The 19,594-nt window shown below is 35.2% G+C and overlaps 1 pseudogene; it reads right to left on the bottom strand.

Moving 5' to 3' along the window:
• LOC100072248 (Y-box-binding protein 1-like) overlaps positions 1–16,079 on the bottom strand; it is a 41,810-nt pseudogene extending 25,731 nt beyond the window's left edge.
• Positions 16,080–19,594: the final 3,515 nt, after the last annotated feature.

Genomic DNA, 19,594 nt, shown 5'->3' with positions numbered 1-19,594 from the left:
CTCCCTTTGGTACTAATCCCAAATGCATGCTAGACCCCACATTCAAATTCTCTTTCTATTCATCCCAACATCCTTCCTAGTCTCCAATTTTGGTAATTTGAACTAAGCTGCATAAAAAGTTTGAAAATTCCTCTTGGGTCATTTTAATAGCAGGTCAAATCTAGTAGTGGAGCAGAAGAATCCGCTCTGCCCTTTTTTCCTGTACTTTCCCAGATCCATCCCAGCTCCCTGATTCTTAACGCTCCATTAGTGAAAGGATAGATAGTTGATGATGATAGATAGACAGAAGTCGACAGACAAAATCGTTTTCTTTGTGTTCCATGAGAAAGCTAGTTTAGAAAACAAATAAATAAAAGTTCTCTTTGCCCTTTGTAACTCTATTCCAAAGAGGCCCTCTTTCATACCGTAAGCCCACTGGATGTTCCTTATCATTTCATTTTGCCTGTGATGCACAGCAAAGATTCTTCTCTCTGGGGATGGAATGATTGTCAGAACTTTATAATTCTCCTGGAGAAATTCAAACCAAAGTATTAAGAATAAAGAAAAAAAAGGGTCGCCCTGTCTTCAGGGAACTTAAGATATACTGAAGTAGACAGTAAAGAGTGAAAGCATGACTGTCCATTAACACCAGGTATCCTTCAGATTTTTGTGAACTTTATTTTATCTGTCCTTACATTGATGTATATTATCTTGTCCTTATCACACGTGGATCCAGGATGGACCTGACAAATGCCCTGAGGAAGGAAGTTGACCGCAGATTGGTGTTCCAGTAAATGGAACACTATAGTGTGAGGTCTTTGTGTAAAGTAGCCAGAAAAAAAAGAACATAAAAAAGAGCATGCAAGCTGAGTCCCTAGAGATAGATGACAGACAAACAGTGGAAAATAAGAACATTTTTTAAAATCCGAGTTATAAGTACCTGAACAATAAGAGGCAATGAAAACATTCTGAAGAAAGGAAACACTGGAATAGACTGGGAAATGCATGTGAAAGGTAAAATCTGAAGAAAGGGCTCCAAGAGAACCATCGCCACAAAAGCCAGAGTGCCTCCAAGTTGCTTTAACTGGACATTAGTTTCTAACCAATGTAAAGTTCAAACTATGGGTCAAAATTGTGTTTCTATTTTCCCCACACATCTCTGTCTTGCGTTTGCCAAGACAACTAATCCACATGCCTGTCTATTCATGCCCAGAATGCTAGAAGTAATTTCTAGATGATGTAAAGTCATTGTGTTTCTCATATGTTGGAAGTTTAGGAGAGTCTCAGGATTTATTGACAAAGGAATGTCTAGTAAGGGAGTCAGACTGGATTACCTATCTTGCAATTTGTGGATGAATATGGAATAAAAATAAAAATGGCAAAGTCTCCTATCTTTAAAATCACAGAATACCAGAGGTGGAAAGGAACTAAAACACTTATAAATTCAGCCTTTTAAAAAGTAAAGACTCAGTACAACTAGAAGGACCTACAACTAGAATATACAACTATGTACTGGGGGGATTTGGGGAGAAAGAAAAAAAAAGTGAAGAATCTTGGATATGTGACTCTGACTTATTTTGGTTATCCGGCTTCCATTTGACTATCTTGAGGAGCAGGGGTAGCTCCTCACTCTTTACAATGTTATATCAACACCTGCTTCCTATAATCTCTGTCCACGTGAGATTTATGGAACAAGACAGCACTCGGTATTTTCTCATCCACATGACAGCCATTCAGAGATTTGGAAGTGTATCTATTGCCTCTCCTGAATCAACAATACACCCAGATATTCCAGTTCTTTCTATGATTCTGCCTATATGTAGACTTCTCAATCACTTCACCATCTTAGGCACCCCTGGTAGTTTTTCAGTGTCCCTGCATTTGTAGTGTCTCACCACTCAGTCATGTCTAAGATTTAATCACCAAGACAGCTATTCAAGATCATGCGTGTTCCTTGTGTGTTTGTTTTGATAGTGTAAGGAAATGTGGAAACATTTGTTCTTAGGAGATAATGTCAGAAGTAGATCTTTACGCTTTTCTCTAAGTGGGCTCATCTTTCTAATCTAACTCATTTGTTATACTGGAGCACAAAGAGGTACAAAAATAAAATTCTTAAAGTTGTTGAAAAGGTGACGCTGTCTCAAAGTAGAGATAATTCACTTTCGCTCTAGCATACAATATGAGAGGAAACTACCATGGACTTAAGTGAACGGGTTACAAACTGCACCTACTATTATGCTTTATACCCACTAGTACTCTATACATATTTGGTTGAGATGTAATAATAGAGTCTATGACCTTGGGATGCAGTGAAGCAAGAACAGCATGAGTTACAAAATCAAGTAAGAGTGCGTTTGAGTCTCTTCAACAGCATCTTTCAGCTGCGTGACATCAGTCAAGTTAGTTAACCTTTCTAAGTTTCATATATGTAAAATAGAAAGATAGCACCTTCCAGTAAGATTGAAATATACAAATAGGGTCCATATTTAAATATGTTACACACAGAAGATGCCGCATAGTAGAGTGCTATTGTATCTGATGCAATTATTGCAATGATGAATTTGCTCATATCTGTTTGATATGTCTTTGACCTTTCATGTATACGAGCATATACAGACAACAGTTATACATGATACCCGCATACAGAATGTATAGATGTAATAAAAGTCTAAAAATCAAGATTGTTGTATACAACTTCCAAAAAGTGGTTAATAAGCCTTTGCTTTAGAAATGAATTTGGAATATATTAATTCACTACGCATTACAATTTATAATTAACTTGAAAGGAGTGGCCATAACAATATTAGGGAATTGAGTTATCCAAGTGACAGAACTAATCATTTACAAGGTAATTCGATGTCATTCACTGATGGGATACAATATATTGAATTTGGTAAATCAGGAAGTGAGAAAAAATATGGCACAATGTAATAAATATATTATAAGGCTTAGGAGAAAATTTCCTTGATCAAAGAAGGAGTGTTTCCTGCTTTTAAGAGCTGATTACACTTTTACATAGTTTTACATTAAGGGAGTAACCACTTCATCAACCAGATTAGGGAAATTGGGCCTAGAGATTAATGGAGTGACAAATGTTTCAGTCAGAGTTCTTTCATATGAATTATATTCCAAATTCAGTCACTTAGTTGAGTATAATATTGGACAAGTAAATTAACTATGATGATTCTTAATTCCCTCAGCTATTTTATGGAGAAGATAAACTTACCTTCACAACACCTCATTTAAAATTACTTAAAGGATATAATGAAATAATATATATGAATGAGTATTGTGGCTTTAAATTGGCTATAAAATATCAGGTGCCAGTATAATAATGAGAATGGAATATTTCATAAATGTGCTTTGATGATTGCTTATTCATATGGAAAAAGTCATATTAGATTTCTGCCTCACATCATTAAGAAAAATAAATTTTAGTATGGTTAAAACTTAAGGTAAAAGAAAAAACTTTAAAATTTCAGTATGTTAAAAGGAGTTTAGACTTCCTCTTCTGGACAAGATGAAGTAATAGGTATCTGATCTAACCTCTAGGAAAAACACACAAACGAAGACAAAATATAGGGCACAACAGTTTTTTTTTTTTTTTTTTTTAAGGATTGGCACCTGAGTTAACAACTGTTGCCAATCTTTTTTGTTTTCTTATTATCCCCAAAGCCCCCCAGTACATAGCTGTATATTCTAGTTGTGAGCACCTCTGGTTGTGCTATGTGGGACGCTGTCTCAGCATGGCCTGATGAGTGGCGGCGCCATGTCCGCGCCCAGGATCTGAACTGGCGAATCCCTGGGTTGCCGAAGCAGAGCGAGCGAACTTAACCATTCAGCCATGGGGTGGCCCGGGCACAGCAGTTTTGAAGATGCTGGCAAGTGAGCAATATAGGACATTGATCCCTGAAATACGAGAAACAAATGAAGCTAGTCATATAAATAACCTAGCTTATTGCCTTATGAGAGTTATCAAACTGTGGTACAGGGAAGAGGAACCCAAGCGGAGTCCAGCTGACTATGAGTTAAAGAAATGAAGCTGAGTCCAGGAGACCACAGTGGCTAGACTTTGCAGCACAAAGCACCAAAGATGACAAAACTGCCTAGACTGAGAATTCCAGACATCAGCACAGAGCAGTTCTGGGGTATCTAGTAGAGTATAGATCAGCAATTGCATGTGAGTAAATTACTCAAGGCTGGGGAAAGAATCATCAGATCAAATGAGAAGGAATCATACCTGTGTTGACACAGGGTTAGAAATAGTGCCTGTTCCCACTAGTCAGAATGATAAACTTCATGATTTGTCTAGCATTGGTTAGAGTACTCAGAAGATCCTTGCTTTAGTATTGAAAAATAATTAGTCCTAGGCTAAATATGGTTCACTTCCCATTTAAAAATCTTAAAATCAAGTCCTGAAAAGATCAAACTGTTTTAAAATAACATAACTGCATCCAAGAACAAAAATCAAGAATTTTTATAGGCAAACAAAAATACCCAGCACTCTACAATGCATAATTTACAATGTATGGCATCCAATTAAAAATTATCAGGCATGCAAAAAAAAGTAGGAAAATGCAAATCATAATAAAGAGGAAAATCAATTGATTAAAACTGTTCCATATCTAACAGATGTTAGGATTATTAGACAAGGAAATTAAAAGTTATTACAATTGTATTCCATATGTTTAAGAAAGTTAAATAGACATATGTATGTTACAGAACATAGAAAAGACAAAAATTAAACCTCCAGAGATGAAATTATAATGCATTAAATAAAAAAATACCATAGGTGGAATTAAAAGTAGACTAGACATTATAAAAAAAAAAAAAAACCCAGAGAGAGAGAAAAAATGTAACAAAAAGACCAGAGTATCAGTGAGCTGTGGAAAATCTTCAAGCATACTAGAAAAGAAAGGTTGAGGACAGAAAAAACACTTAAATGATAGCTAAATATTTATTAAATTCAACAAAAACTATACAGCTTCAAGACAATCAATGATCTCCAAATGTAAGAAACTTCAAGAAAACTCCACAAACCCTCATCATAACCAAACTGTTCTATGTTTCAGTGATATAATAATATTGATTATTACTTAAAAATTTTTACATAAAAATTTTGTGAGGTATTTGAAACTCTTTAAAAGATCATCATGTTAAAAATAAGAACATGGTAGTGAGGGCTATATAACATATGTAAAACAAATGTATGTCAGCAATACTACAAAGTCTGGAATAAAGGAAAAAGAAATATAGCATTGTAACTTTCTTACACTATAAGTGAACATATATAGCACTAGAATATAGACTGCCATAAGTTAAATATAAGTGAAAGTGTAAACTTCATAAAAAATCAATAATAAACACAAAACAAAGGAAATAAGTCAAAAAAGCAAGATGAAATGAAACCATAAAAAACAGAGTTAATGTAAAAGAAGGCAGAAAGAGAGGAAAAAGTGAACCAAGAACAGATGGGCCAAATAGAAAATAAATAGAAACATGATAGATTTAAACAAAACCATATCAATAATCACATTAAATGTTAATTGTCTAAACATCTTAATCAAAAGGCAGAGATTTTTACCAGATTATAAAATAAAAACAAAACCATCAAAAGACCTCTTTCTTTCTGTGTATCTATAACTTACAGAAGCTGAAATATGATAATATACATCTGAAATTTACAGGATGTTAATAAACCAATGTGACCTCAATAAAATCATTTAAAAAAAACAATAAAATATTATGAACTTTGTACCAACAAAATTTCACAACTAGATAAAATTGACAAATTCCATGAACTGCACAAACTGCCGAGGCTCACTCAAGAAGAACTAGACAACCTGAATACAATGTATCTATTAAAGATACTGAACATCTTCATTCGAAATACCTCCAAATTGAAGACAGTCCAAATATCTATCAAAATATGAATAAATGAACAAATGATGATATGTCCATACTATGGAATACTACTTACCAATAAAAAGGAAACAAGTATTGACACACAATACAATCTGATGCATCTCTAAATAATTATTCTCAGTGAAAGAAGACTGACAGACATATGCATGAATTTATATGAAGTGCAAAAAATAAAAAAAGAGGCAAACTAATAGTGACTTAAGATCAGAATTTGCCAGGGAATGGGGGTAAAGCTAGGGAGGGATTACCAAGGGGTACAAAGAAAGATTTTGAGGTGGTATATATATTCATTATTTTGATTACAGTGATTTTTTGGGGGTACACATCTACGGCAAAACTTATCACATTGTACACTTTACATATGTGCAGTTTATTTCATGTAACTAACTACATTCCAATAAAGCTGTTAAAAATCAAGATTTAAATGTATGTAGAAGGATCATGAGAAAATGGAAAATTTCTGAAATCAGAGGCCTAAGAACCTAATCGTGGCATGTAGTAAAAATTCCACTCGTAATAATAAGGTGGCAAACAGTGAAAATTTGTGAGGTGTTATGAGTGGAACTTGCATGTAAATATCAAATCCGATCTCTAGTGTAGATCTGAACAGTAGTAAAACCAAACACAAAATGGTTATGAATGGAGCCACAGCCCTACTTGTTTCAGAAAACATGAATTTCAGAGGCAGCTCTTTACAGAATAAATGAAAAAGGAATCATAGCAAAGAGAAAGAGGATATCAACCAGAAATTTCAAAGAACTGCCTTCTAGAAAAAAATGATTTAGTATTTTAATTGGAATAACATTTTAAGAGACACATTATCTGCAATAGGATGGAAGAAATTATAAATACCAAATAGAAGTAGATATCTATAGTGATGAAATAAACTGAAATTATTATGAAGTAGATATCTATAGTGATGAAATAAACTGAAATTATTATGAAATGAGCATAGAGATGGGAAAGATAAACCTAAAATATAAGAGCAGAACTAAAATTTTTAATGAAGGTTTATGAATAGAATATCTCAAAAAACATCAAATAAATTATATGAAGCACATATTTAATAAACTCATTAAGAACCAGAGAAACAAAGAGTTGAAAATGATTGGATGACAGATCAGAAGGACACAAAAAAGAAATCTAATCTAGTGACTAGAGTAGTTCATCAACAAGAAAAAAAAATCTGTATTCAAGAATCAAAATTAACACTATTTAGAAAAATTATGAATATGGAACAATATCTGGGCATAGAGATCAAAATGGTTGACTATTGGCGCCAGTCCGGTGGCGCAGTGGTTAAGTTTGCAGGTGCTGCTTCAGGGGCCCTGGGTTCCCCAGTTCGGACCCTGGGTGTGGACATGGCACCGTTTGGCAAGCCATGCTATGGTTGGCGTCCCACATATAAAGTGGAGGAAGATGGGCGCAGACGTTAGCTCAGGTCAGCCTTCCTCAGCAAAAAGAGGAGGCTTGGCAGCAGATGCTAGCTCAGGGCTAATCTTCCTCAAAAAAAAAACCAAAACAACAACAAAAGGTTGACTATGTTAACAGCAAAAATGATAAACAGAAAACCACAGGCAAAAATATCCTATTTATATTTTTAATTTTAGGTCAAAGGGGAAAATGCTTTAATATGCAGGAATCAAAAATTACAGTTTGTCTTAAAGGAACAAAGATAACTAGACTCTCCATGTCAGTTAAAATTTGTAGGTTAGAAACCAAAAAGGTTTTAGTTAACTTAATCAAGGGCTATTTTTGGATGAATATTATCACCTCTAAGTATTTATTTGTTGCTTGAGAAAAAAAAGCTTGGGAAGCAATAAAACAAAAGAAAAATAACCAAACTTTTTTATTAGCTTCACATAATTTGAAACTAGAAACTATAAATGCCAATAGCAGAATGGAAAACGGCAAAACAATCTCATTCATGAACATAGATACAAATAATCTAAACAGATTATTAACAAACTGGGTTCAGAAGGATATAATCCTTCTGTGCTCCTTCCTCCATGCAAGGATTGTGTTTAACACTGAAAAACAGTATCATTCTCCATATTAACACATTACAGGAGAAAAACATGATAAGCTTATCTCAACAGATAAAGAACTCATGCAGCTGATAATATTAAAGATCCATTTATGATAAAAGTTTATCCAACCTAGAAAGAGAAGGTAACTTCCTTCACCTGATAAAAGATATTTATAAAAACCTATAGCAAGTATACTTAATGACAAATGTTAACTTTTCTTTTGAGAGAGAAAAGATAAAGATATCTGGTATCACTAGTTCTATTCCATATTGGGCTAGGGTTCCTAGTTGGCGTAAAAGGATGCAATAAAAAATATTAGAAAGGAAGAAACAAAACTGATTATTTGCAAACCAATATGATTATATGCATAGAAAAATCTATAAGATCTTACAGATATATTTTTAGAGTTAATAAGAATTTAGTAAGATTTTGGGATGAAATATCAATGTCTAAAATTCATTGGCTTTTGATATATTAGAAATAAAGTTAGAAAATAAAGATTAAACATACACTTTTAAAGAATACCAAAATTTATGAAGTACTTAGGAAGCAATCAAACATAAGATGCAGAAGATCGATGGAGAAAATTTATTATGAGTAACCTAAATGGATATAGAGGTAAGATATGTTCTTTGTTTGAAGGAATCAATATATTTTAGATGCAATTCTCCTCATATTGATTTATAGGTTCAATGCAATTCCACTTTTTTTAAAGCATGATTTTATAATTAACAGAGCAAAAATGAAAAAAAAAATAGCAATATTCTTGAACAAGACTAAAGGGGAAGGATTTACTTTAGAATAGATGAAGACATCATAAAGATCAAAATAATTAAGACTGTAGTATTGGTGAAGGAATGCAGAAACCGACAAATTGAACATGATATAGAGGCTTAAAAAATTCCATATATACATGATATATGGAAGCGGCATTGCAGTCAGTGAGAAATGCAAAATGCTAGGACAATTGAGAAAAGAATATAATAGCATCATTACTTCATAGTATAAAAAATGATTATAAGTAGATCAAAGACATAGATAAAACTATAAAGCTTTTACAAATTAACATAACTGAATCTTTTCATAACCCTAAATGAACTACAAAAATTATTAATCGTAAAGGAAAAGACAAATCATCAACTATATCTAGATTAAAAATTCAATTCATCAAAAGGTACCACATGGAGTGAAAATCAAAGTTATCTGCAACATACATAACCAACAAAGTTTAAGCATCCAGAATATATAAATAATTCCAACAATTAAATAACAAAAGACTTTAAAGAACAACAGAAAATTGGAAAAATTAAATTTGATCAGCACTTCATAAGAGAAAAACATACGGTCAGTAAATATGAACATATTCTCAACTACAGGGTTGTCTTATTTCATAACTCTGGGCGATACAATTCACAATGTTAATTCAAAGGGCAGCCTCGCTGTCTGATCACCTTCCATATTTGATCAAATTCTTCATCCCCGCCATCACCCAAGTGATATCTGATCACCCTGGCCTGCCTACAGCAAGAATCCCCCTACTCTTGATGTCTGATGTTGTAAATTTCTGTCCACTGACCCCCTTACTCCACTAGTTGGCTATAAATCTCCACTTGTTCTTCTTGTATCCATAGTTGAGCTCCATCTCTCTCCCCTATTGCAATTGTCTTGACCCACATTGTGATAGTTCTGAATAAAGTCTTTCTTACTCTTTTGAGAAGTGTCAGAATAACTTTTTTCTTTAACACTGTGACCATTATTGTATTCCACAAGCACGTGTCCCTTACCACACTTCTTTGCTTTAAACCAGCTGACAACTCAACTCCTCAAGTATGCCTTCCAAATAGACACTCACTATGGGATCAAGTACTGCAAAGCTATCGTCTCAAAGAAGTCATCGTACACATACACATGATTTGTTACATCATTCTTGAGACAAAGAATTTCTGGATTACAAGGAGGATCTAAGTGATGTAGGATTGTGAGCAGCAGGTAGGTGGAGAGGTGAGGAAATGGTGTTCATTCTTTTACTTTTTTATCCATGCCCAGATAAATAGGCTAATTTTCTTGGCTGAATGCCCGGTACAAAGAGAACAATTCTGCCAAAACAGGGATGAAGCCAGATACAGACTGCCCATTTGTAAGTTAGATTTACATCCCAATTTATTTAACCAAGAATCTAGAAATGCAGCTAATCTGTATGGCCACACAGAATAGAAACATTTGGCTTCTCCCAGGTGCGTTTCCCAAGGTTCCACAGAGACCCTAATGGAAATGTGCAGCTGGTACTAACAGTTTGTGCAAAGATGATCTTGCTGATTTCAACATGCTTAATTGTTGCCGTGCCACAGTCTTGTTATGCTTTAGCTTATACCATCATTCAGGAAGGATTTAGGCAAGCTAACTGTGCATGTACTTGTTCTATTTAAGGAAATATCTACAAAGAGCCAAACTCAGAATTAGCAAAATCATATTCTTACCCTAAGTAAAAAGCAGTCACTTATCTGACACACCCAAATCTAACTGGTTATTGACTCTTGTAATATTGGTTTTCTGCTATTCTGCTCCTATTTTGCTCACTAGAGAGCCTGGAAACATTTGATAAAGCTAGTCAAAAAGGAAATCTTACACTGAAACTCTATGCCGATTTAGTAGGTACAGCTAAAAGAAAACATTCACACAAATAAACGCGGTGGAACAATGATACACCAGGAAAAATCAAACAATAAGCTTGAGTGACAATATTGAATATCATAAAAATATAAGGAAAGGTAAAATTATGAGCTAGCACAAACTGGGTTGATTTATATTAGCTTGACAATGAATCTAAATATACAATTAATATTTAAACAATATTCATGAGTTTTTATTTTCCAATAATCTACTATAAGGTAAGGAGATACATCTACCAATCCAGCTGATTTTGGAAATATTAGCATGTCCCTTTTATTTGTTGATTTTCAAGCAGAAAACAATAATGCATAGATTTTTTAAAAATATACAGAAAACTTTATACCTACAAAAAGCACAAAGAATGTCTTGACATCAAGAAAAAAGAAACTGCAAGCATCAAAAAAAAAAATACTATTTATAAAGGATGAAAAATTGGTCAGGAAATTAGATGCCAGATTTTAGGAACACATATAGAGATTTTAGAGAAAAACTTTATGTTCCAAGAATTTTATGCCCTGCCAAGTTGTCATTCACTTGTATGAATGCAACAGAAAGACATTTTCTGCTTTCTATGGGCTTAAAAGAATTTTCCTAATGTCTGGATTTTGGAAGATAGACTGAACACATGCTGGATTTGCCCATGTCTCACCAAAACCCAGAAAAATGATATAAAAGTTATATTAAATTCAAGTTAATGAATACTTAGTAACTATCAAATACATAAAAGAGAATTCTTTGTGGTCAAGAGGCATGATGTACACCCAGAAAAACTATCAAAGTAAGACACTGTGGATACCATAAACCTTAGACATCTAACAAAATGTCAACGTGAATGATCCATACAAATCTGCTTGAGAAGCCGGAGTTCACTGGCCATTAAAAAAAAAAAAAAAACAGAAAAGATAGACAAAATGTTTACACTTTAGGACAGTAAATACAAATTTTTAAACACTTAATGTACTAAAAAGGAAATAAAAAGAAAATTGAAAAATATTTAAAACTAAGCAAAACTTATAATCTCAAGTTATGGAATGAAGCCATAATGGTAAAAAGGGGACCAAAAGAAACGTACTCTTCAGTGAGCTTACTAGAAAATAGTATACTGGGGCCAGAAATTATACACATCAGTTCATGTATGTAAAGGTATAACTTTCTTGGTTTTCTCTAACTGGCTTTGTCTTCCTGTGTAGACCCTGTCCTCTCTGCGGCTGTTAAGAATTTGGACTGGGGAGCCACCTGCCCAAGTTTGCATCTAAGCTCTGCCATTTCCTGATTGTGTGAATTGGGAAATTTCCCTGTGCCTCAGTTTCCTCATTTGTAAAACAAGGACAATTATAGTCACCTACCTCATGTGGTAATTGTTGGAATGAATGAGCTATAGTATAGATAAACTACTCAGAATCATATCTGGTCCATACAAGTGTTCGCTACTATTTCTTTTTATATTGGAGGCCAACTATTCTTAAATTTTTCAATTAAATACAGGGGATGCCTTTTTGTTTTAAACCATTTTCTTTGTGGTAACTATAGAGTCACTTTGAAAATCACATTCCATATTAAAATTATTTTATCACCTTGCAGCTTAGGCGTCAACATATGAATTTTTCGGGGACACAAACATTCAGACCAAAGCAGTCCATCAGAGAAACCGTCTGATTCTCAGGCTTTCTTTTTTGGAAGAGTCTTAATTATTGATTCAAATATATGTCTCCAAATAATCTAGTCCTCTTGGTGTGAGTTTTGGTAGTTTGCGTCTCTCAAATAGTAGATCCATTTCATCTCTATTACAGAATTTAATGAGCATAATTTCATTCATAGTATTTTTTATTATTTTTATTATCCTTTATGATTTATTTATTAGCCTTTATCACCCACGGAATCACTAGCAATGCTCAATCTTTCATTTCTCTTTTTTCTTGGTTAGCCTAACTAGACATTTATCACTTTCATGGATCTTTTCAAAGAACCATATTTTGCTGTCATTGTTTTCTTTTCTAGTACTTCCCTATTATACCATTAAGATATTATAAAAATATCTTTACATTTCTAAATTTGTGTATGGCTGTTTTTAAAAATCCATTATTCTTTCAATAGTCTTCTTGCACTTTCACATTTTTGTCTTAAAATATTTTACTGTTTTCCAGTGTCTCTGGATTAATCTGGGGTTTTCAGCTACAGCTCCCCTGATTTGCAGCTGGCTAAAGGGATCATTTCCAGATTTAATGGTGATAAGAGACACTTGTTTTCAGTCCCACCCCCTGATTTCATATATGCTTACTTCCCATTCTAATTTCAACTCATAATTATACTTGTCCCTGGCAATTCCCTTTATTTCTTGCAAGCTAAAAAAAAAGTATTGAAAAATATTTGTGCAGAATGCCTCAAAAGATCTTTTCTTTCATCTGTAAGTAAAATCTCCCTTAAAAATATAAATTGCAGAAAACAAAGCTAAAAGGTATTTTAGTAGAATGAGGGACTAAACATAAATAGAGTTAGGAAACAACTAAAACAGGAAAATGTATAAAGAGGACGCTTACTAGATTCATGTTGTATTTACTTTGTTATCTATAAGCAGCAAATTGCTAAAATATGGCTGGTAGATTTTATTATAATTGAATGTGACAAATTAGATATTACTTATAAAACCAACATCATTTGTTAAACATGAATACAATTTGATTGCTACTATCATTCGAAAATGAGACGAGCTCTGAATTTCGCTTTGTTATTCTTGTTCTTACGTAGCCTCTTTTTTTCTATTATTGAGGATAAGTTCAATAAAGACCATGCAAACTAGAAGCCAAAAGCTTTTAAGATCAGGTCATTTATATTTGGCCCAAAACCGCAAAGAATTAGTCAAACTTATCCACATGGAGATTATTTAAATATATACATTTTGTTGTTGAAGAACTATGCAATTCTTGAGGATGGAGACGCTGTTTCCTTGACTATTACATCCCTATTACAGTGACTTGCAAATAAAAGGATCTTAAAATTATCAACAAAGAAACAAATACCATCTCATGGTTCCTTGCTGCAGAAATTCAACAGAATGCACTGTCATAATCTCTCATTTATTCTTTTTTTGTTGGTTTGTTTCAAGCAGTTGAAGACAGTGGCAAAAAATCAAGAAAAATTAGGTATTTCTTCATATAATGTAAAGAGTGATGTGCAAATTCTTTAGTGTGATCAATGTCTAGTATGTGTCAAGTAAAGATTTCATGTAGCCTTCTCAGATTGAAAGGCATTTGTGTTAAATATCAAGAAATATTATTAAAAATGAAAGTGGAGATTTTCTGCATAGTGAAATATCTATATCACAGAAGATTATATAAAATGAGAATATATTATCAAATTATTAAAAAGCGTGAGAGAGTTAAGATGATAAAGAATCCCAAGTAATAACTGTACATCAGTTAAGAAACTGGTATCATTTGCATTCTGTGTGATATCAAAATTATCTCTAAAGAAAAATGAGAAGACTTTCAATAACAGTAATTTTTCCAATTCCAAAGTAAATTATGGAACTTATAGTTTAAAGGAATATATTGAATTATATGTTTGGAAAATTTAAAAAAAATTTTTTGTGAAAAATCTAGATCTGAAACAAATTTGAAATATTTGGGTTGAAGATATGGTAGAAGAAATACTATTTTATGAAAATTTAGTGTCTACTGCCAAAGTTGATGCCAACTTTAAAATTGTTTCCTAATTTCTTTTTCAAGTAAATGGTCTGAATTAGAGGAAAAGAATAATCAGACTAGAGCTTTTTCCATAATTCTGGAATCCTAATCATATTTTCAGGGAGGAAAAATTCTGTTTGTAGAATATATAGTATCATTTCATAAAAAAGAATTGCCACTCAATGCTTTATAAAATAACTATTTAAATATGAAAATAAAGGAACACAACAGAGCTTTATCTTTCATGTTTCCTGGGATAGGAAAATAAGCTAACATATGTAAGTTAACTCTGCCATTGATATCATGTGATCAATCATATATATATAAAATGATTACAGATAATATTTCCACTACATTGACTTCTTCTCAATGTTTACTTTTATGTTTTATTTTGAAATTTTAAACACAAATTGTATCTTTGCTTTTAAAAAGAGACATCTCAGTAAGATTAAGCAATTCTAGTATGGCAATCTTCCTCAAGCAAAAAGAGGAAAATTGGCAACAGATATTAGCTCAGGACCAATCTTCTCCACCAAAAAAAAAAAAAAAAAAAAAAAGGAATGTCTAATATGGTTAGGTAGGAACTGAATGCCCATGGGTTTATGTGTCATCAGGTCATCAGGATATTTTGAAACTAACAGTGAATTATGAACCAAGAGCTCGGCGGGTTACTCGGAGATATTCATGAGTCACTTTATTTCCGTGCATAACACCCTGAGCTGCTGTTTTTCCTCGGTACCAGCAGAAGAATGCACTACGCAGATTGAGCTCCAGAATCTGTTGCAGATCTAATAATCTATGACTCTGCTTTGAAATTAACCTTCTCCCATCCAATAATTTACATTAAGTTATGCAGAGAAAGAATATTAGTATAGATTTAGGTTTGTCTGAATGTACCATATTTATGCTAACGTTGTTCGTGAGAAATTTACAAATAACACAAAATACGGAAGTAATTATACACTAACTTTAAAATTATGAAACTGCTCAAAAATTTTCTGAGCTAACATTTTTTGGATGTTTATAATATCATATAACGACTGTTTTTTTGGAGAATGGTTCAAGATGTGAGCAGGAAGACCCTGAACTCACCTCCTCCCAGGGACAGAGTCTACAGCTCCATATGGAACAATTTTCTCTTAAAAAACCTCAAGGCTGGCTGAGTGATGGCTACACACGGGGCAAAGGAGAAGAAAACCACACCGCGGCAGGTAGGACAGTCTGGGACACAATCTCGCCATAAACCCCTCCCCCAGGGGGGTGACCCACAATTGGGAGGGCCTCAAAATCTGGAGCTTCTCCATGAAGAGCAAAGGTTCAAACCCCACATTGGGCACCTCAATTTTCAATACCTGCACCTGAAAGACAAGCTCCCGCAAACATCCAGTTTGGGAAAGGAACGAGTCTGGTGTCCTGAGACCTGCAAGATTGTAGCCAGATGAAAACCTCTCTAAAGGGCTCTCACATTGGGGTTCGCCCACCCGGGACCCAGCTTAGAGGCAGCCATGGCGCCCAGACTTAGAGTGAAGGAGGCTCACCCGCTTCTATTAAAGCGCCGTGCTGAGGAGCAGGCAGCTAATTTAACACGCACACCTAGGAGTTGCTGGAACACCCCCTGGGATGGAGACTGGAGGGCGCCATCTCCACGCTCTCCCTTTCGCGGGCTCCAGAGCACCAGTGTCTCCCAGAAGCGAGCTTTTACACGCGTCTGGTGCCCTGACTTTTGCAGCTGCCACACAGGGGGCACCTCTTGATCGCCTGGCTCTGGAGGGGAGCTTGCCTTCCTGGCCATGGGACTGTGACTATCTGAGTCAGCCAGAAAGGAGCTTAAACCCTTGTTTGGTGCGCTGATTTTTACAGCTGCTACCAGGGGACACCTCTACAGTGCCCGGGTCTGGTGGCCAGTAGGGCTTAAGCTCACGGGTCCCATAAGACTGTAACTCATGGAGAAAGAATTCTTAAACAGCTGCCACCCCCAGAGCACAGCAAGAGGCAACAGACCCAGGAGCTCAGTCTTTCTGTGAAGGCAACCTGTTAGCTCACTGTGGCGGCTGTGGCCTGAGGGGCAGGCTTCTAATTAAACGCGCCTCCAGGGGCTGACTGCCATCCTATCCAGAGACCTCAGAGGGCGCTATCTTCTGCTCTCCCTCTGCCACACTCCTGAGTGCCAGTGTCCCCTGAAGGGGAGCTTTACATGAGTCTGGTGCCTGGTTTTTCCATCTGGTTCCCTGGTGTTTGCAGCTGCTGCCTAGGGACACCCCGTGAGTGCCTGGCTCTGGTGGCCACGGGGGCTTGCATTCCTGAGTCCCATAGGACCGTGGCAATCGGAGAAACAGTTTTCAGCGGGCTACCACCTCCAGGGCATTGCTTGGACAGCAGACTGGGGGACACCTCAAGTCTCTCTGTGCGGAAGGGCTCTCCTCTTGTCCTGAAGCTTCGGCCTGAGGGACAGGCCTCAGGTCTGGGACACACCTAGTGGCCTACAGAGCTGCTCTCAAGGAACACAGCTTGTGGACACCAGCTTATTGCTCTCCTTCTGGCTTACTCCAGCTTGCTGGCATCTCCCAGAAAAGAGCTTATACAGTCATCAGGAGCCCTGATTTTTGTGACTGCCACCCAGGGGACACCTCCAGATCACCTGGCTCTGGTGACCTGCAGGGCTTCCCATTATGGTCCCACAGGACTGTATACACTCGCATACTTTTAAAAGCTGCTGCTTGAGGGTCTGGCTTCCAATCAGCCTGAATCTAGGTGCTGAGAACCTCCCCTCTCAGACACTGGCAGGTCTTGGCACACACTGAACCACTGGGAGCTATTAAAAATATAATAGGCTGAGGCTGGCCCTGTGGCCTAGTGGTTAAGTTCAGTGTGTCCTGCTTTAGTGACCTGGGTTCAGTTCCTGGGCATGGACCTGCACCACTCATTGGCAACCATTCTGTGGTGGCAACTCACATACAAAATAGAAGAAGACTGTCACAGACGTTAGGTCAGGGTGAATCTTCCTCAGCAAAAAAACCCCCCAAAAAACCCATACAGTAGACTGCTTGAACAAGCACAAAGATTTGAGAGACAACCAAGAGCTAGGGCAGGGTTCAACAATAAGGTTCATCTCCTACACAAGGTTACTCCTTCAAGACGGGGAAAGCTGGCTGTTTCATCGGATGCATAGAAACCAACACAGAGAGTCAAGCAAAATAAAGAAACAGAAGAATATGTTCCAAATAAAAGAACAAAATAAAACTTCAGAAAAAAACTTTAATGAGATGGAGATAGGTAATTTACCTGTTAAAGAATTCAGAGTGATAGTCATAAAGAAGCTCATTGAACTTGGGAGAAGAATGGATGAACACAGTGAGAATTTCAACAAAGAGAAGGAAAATATAAAAAAGTACCAAATAGAAGTGACAGAGCTGAAGAGTACAATAATCAAGCTGCAAAATACACTAAAGGGGTTCATCAGAAAACTAAAGCAAAGAAATGATCGTGATTCTACATTATAAAATTGTAGTGATTAAGCACACTCATTATGATTTTTGTGGTCCAGAAATGCTATAATCGGTAAGTCTACTTGTCTACTCATCAAATATTTTCTCTGAGAGAAACTAAGGGACAATTCTGGGGATAATCAGAGAGATGCATTTTCAATTCATTTCAATTTTGTTAAAGTATATAAGGAATATAGTTTGTGGGCCAAGGATTTTGAAAGGCACTATAAATTCAACTGTAAAAGATACACGAAATTTATGTACAAAAAGCTTCTAATGGGTTCTATCGTACACTAAACTTTTCCCAATTCCAGGAACATAAAAATACTCAAATATGAGCCCTACCCTACAGAAATGCAATGTTTCTTTGGTGAATGTTAACACTGTGTTATTGTCATTGCTGTTGGTGGTGACAGCAGCAGCACATATATAAGGCACTCTATACAAGGCAAACTTTTAGAGACACAGAGATGATGCTAAGAGCATTTGGAAGAGGGAGAGGTTATTCCAAATTGGATGATGTGTACATATATAAGTATGATGGTGGGAGGAGGAGGTGACTACTGAGCTGTGTCTTGAAGGATAAGTAGTATACATGGATATGATCGAAGTTGCTTTCAGAAAGATGCTAAGACTTTCCCCAATAGCTTTATTAGAAAGTACTGGCAAAGTATGGATAAGAGTGGTGACTTCAAAGATTAATAGTATAAATAATCCTTATATAATATTAAGACACAAATGAAATTTTATTTAAAAAATAGATATATAAAACACATATACACAGAGTCATAGAATTTGTGCATGTACCAAAATATAGACAGTAGTAGATATCAAATAATTATTGAATAAAAGAATGAATAAATAAATTGATTCTCTAAGACTATGTGACTTTATTATCGTGAGCCTTAAAGATTCCATACTTTTTAAGCAAGGACTGGAATTTACTCACTTTGTATCCCTAGCAACTAATGCTATCCCTGAAACATAAGAGTCCTTCCATAAATATTTGTTGAAAGTTGTTAAATGAATTAAACCTTGATGCTTGACTTAGGATGGAAGCAACCGTAGTTCAGCTAATGCGACATAAAATGATCACTGATTAGATTTCATGTAAATAAATCTATAAATCATTAGTAAATATCGCTGAAGCACATATTCACTCTCTGTCCCAGAATTTTTTTGACTACATTTTAAAAGGACACGGTACTTTTTGCATAAAATATTGTTAAATCTTTCATGACAATGAGTTTGAAAGAAAGCATTTCCACAGTGGGCTCCTGAGAAAGTGGATAGATAATGTCTGTCTGTAGGAGAATATGGAAACATGACTCCCAGTAACCTCCTATTCCTCTGATCTTATCTACATTCTACATTCCTCTTGCCTCTGTATTTTTAAACATAGGAATTGAGTTTACATTGCTTAGACTATAATTGCTCATCCCTGCTATAATTGCTTTATTAGTTTAGCTGTACCATTGGGAAGATTATTTCCCATTGTGGTTATACAAATTTGTTTTACAAGCCTATATAACTAGAATTTAAATTATGCTGCTGTGGGTAAAAATAATAACAAGTACTTTTTCATGGATTCCTTTGGATGTCAGCTAAAATGATGAATCAGTGTGCCCAAGGAAATGAGAGAAAGTTTGTCCTTCAGAATTTTTTGTATGAAATCCTCAAATGCTTCAAAGGTTTACCTCTTTATGTGAGATCATTAAAGACAGACTTAGAAACAAAATTCATGATAGCACATTATTTTTAAGTACTGTTAATGCAGCCATTGTACTGGAGGCCCCCAGATGGATGGAATACTAGTATCTAA

The sequence above is a fragment of the Equus caballus genome, chromosome 15 (genome assembly GCF_041296265.1).
Source record: "Equus caballus isolate H_3958 breed thoroughbred chromosome 15, TB-T2T, whole genome shotgun sequence".
Classification (NCBI taxonomy): domain Eukaryota; kingdom Metazoa; phylum Chordata; class Mammalia; order Perissodactyla; family Equidae; genus Equus; species Equus caballus.
This window is presented reverse-complemented; position numbering and strand designations above follow the sequence as displayed.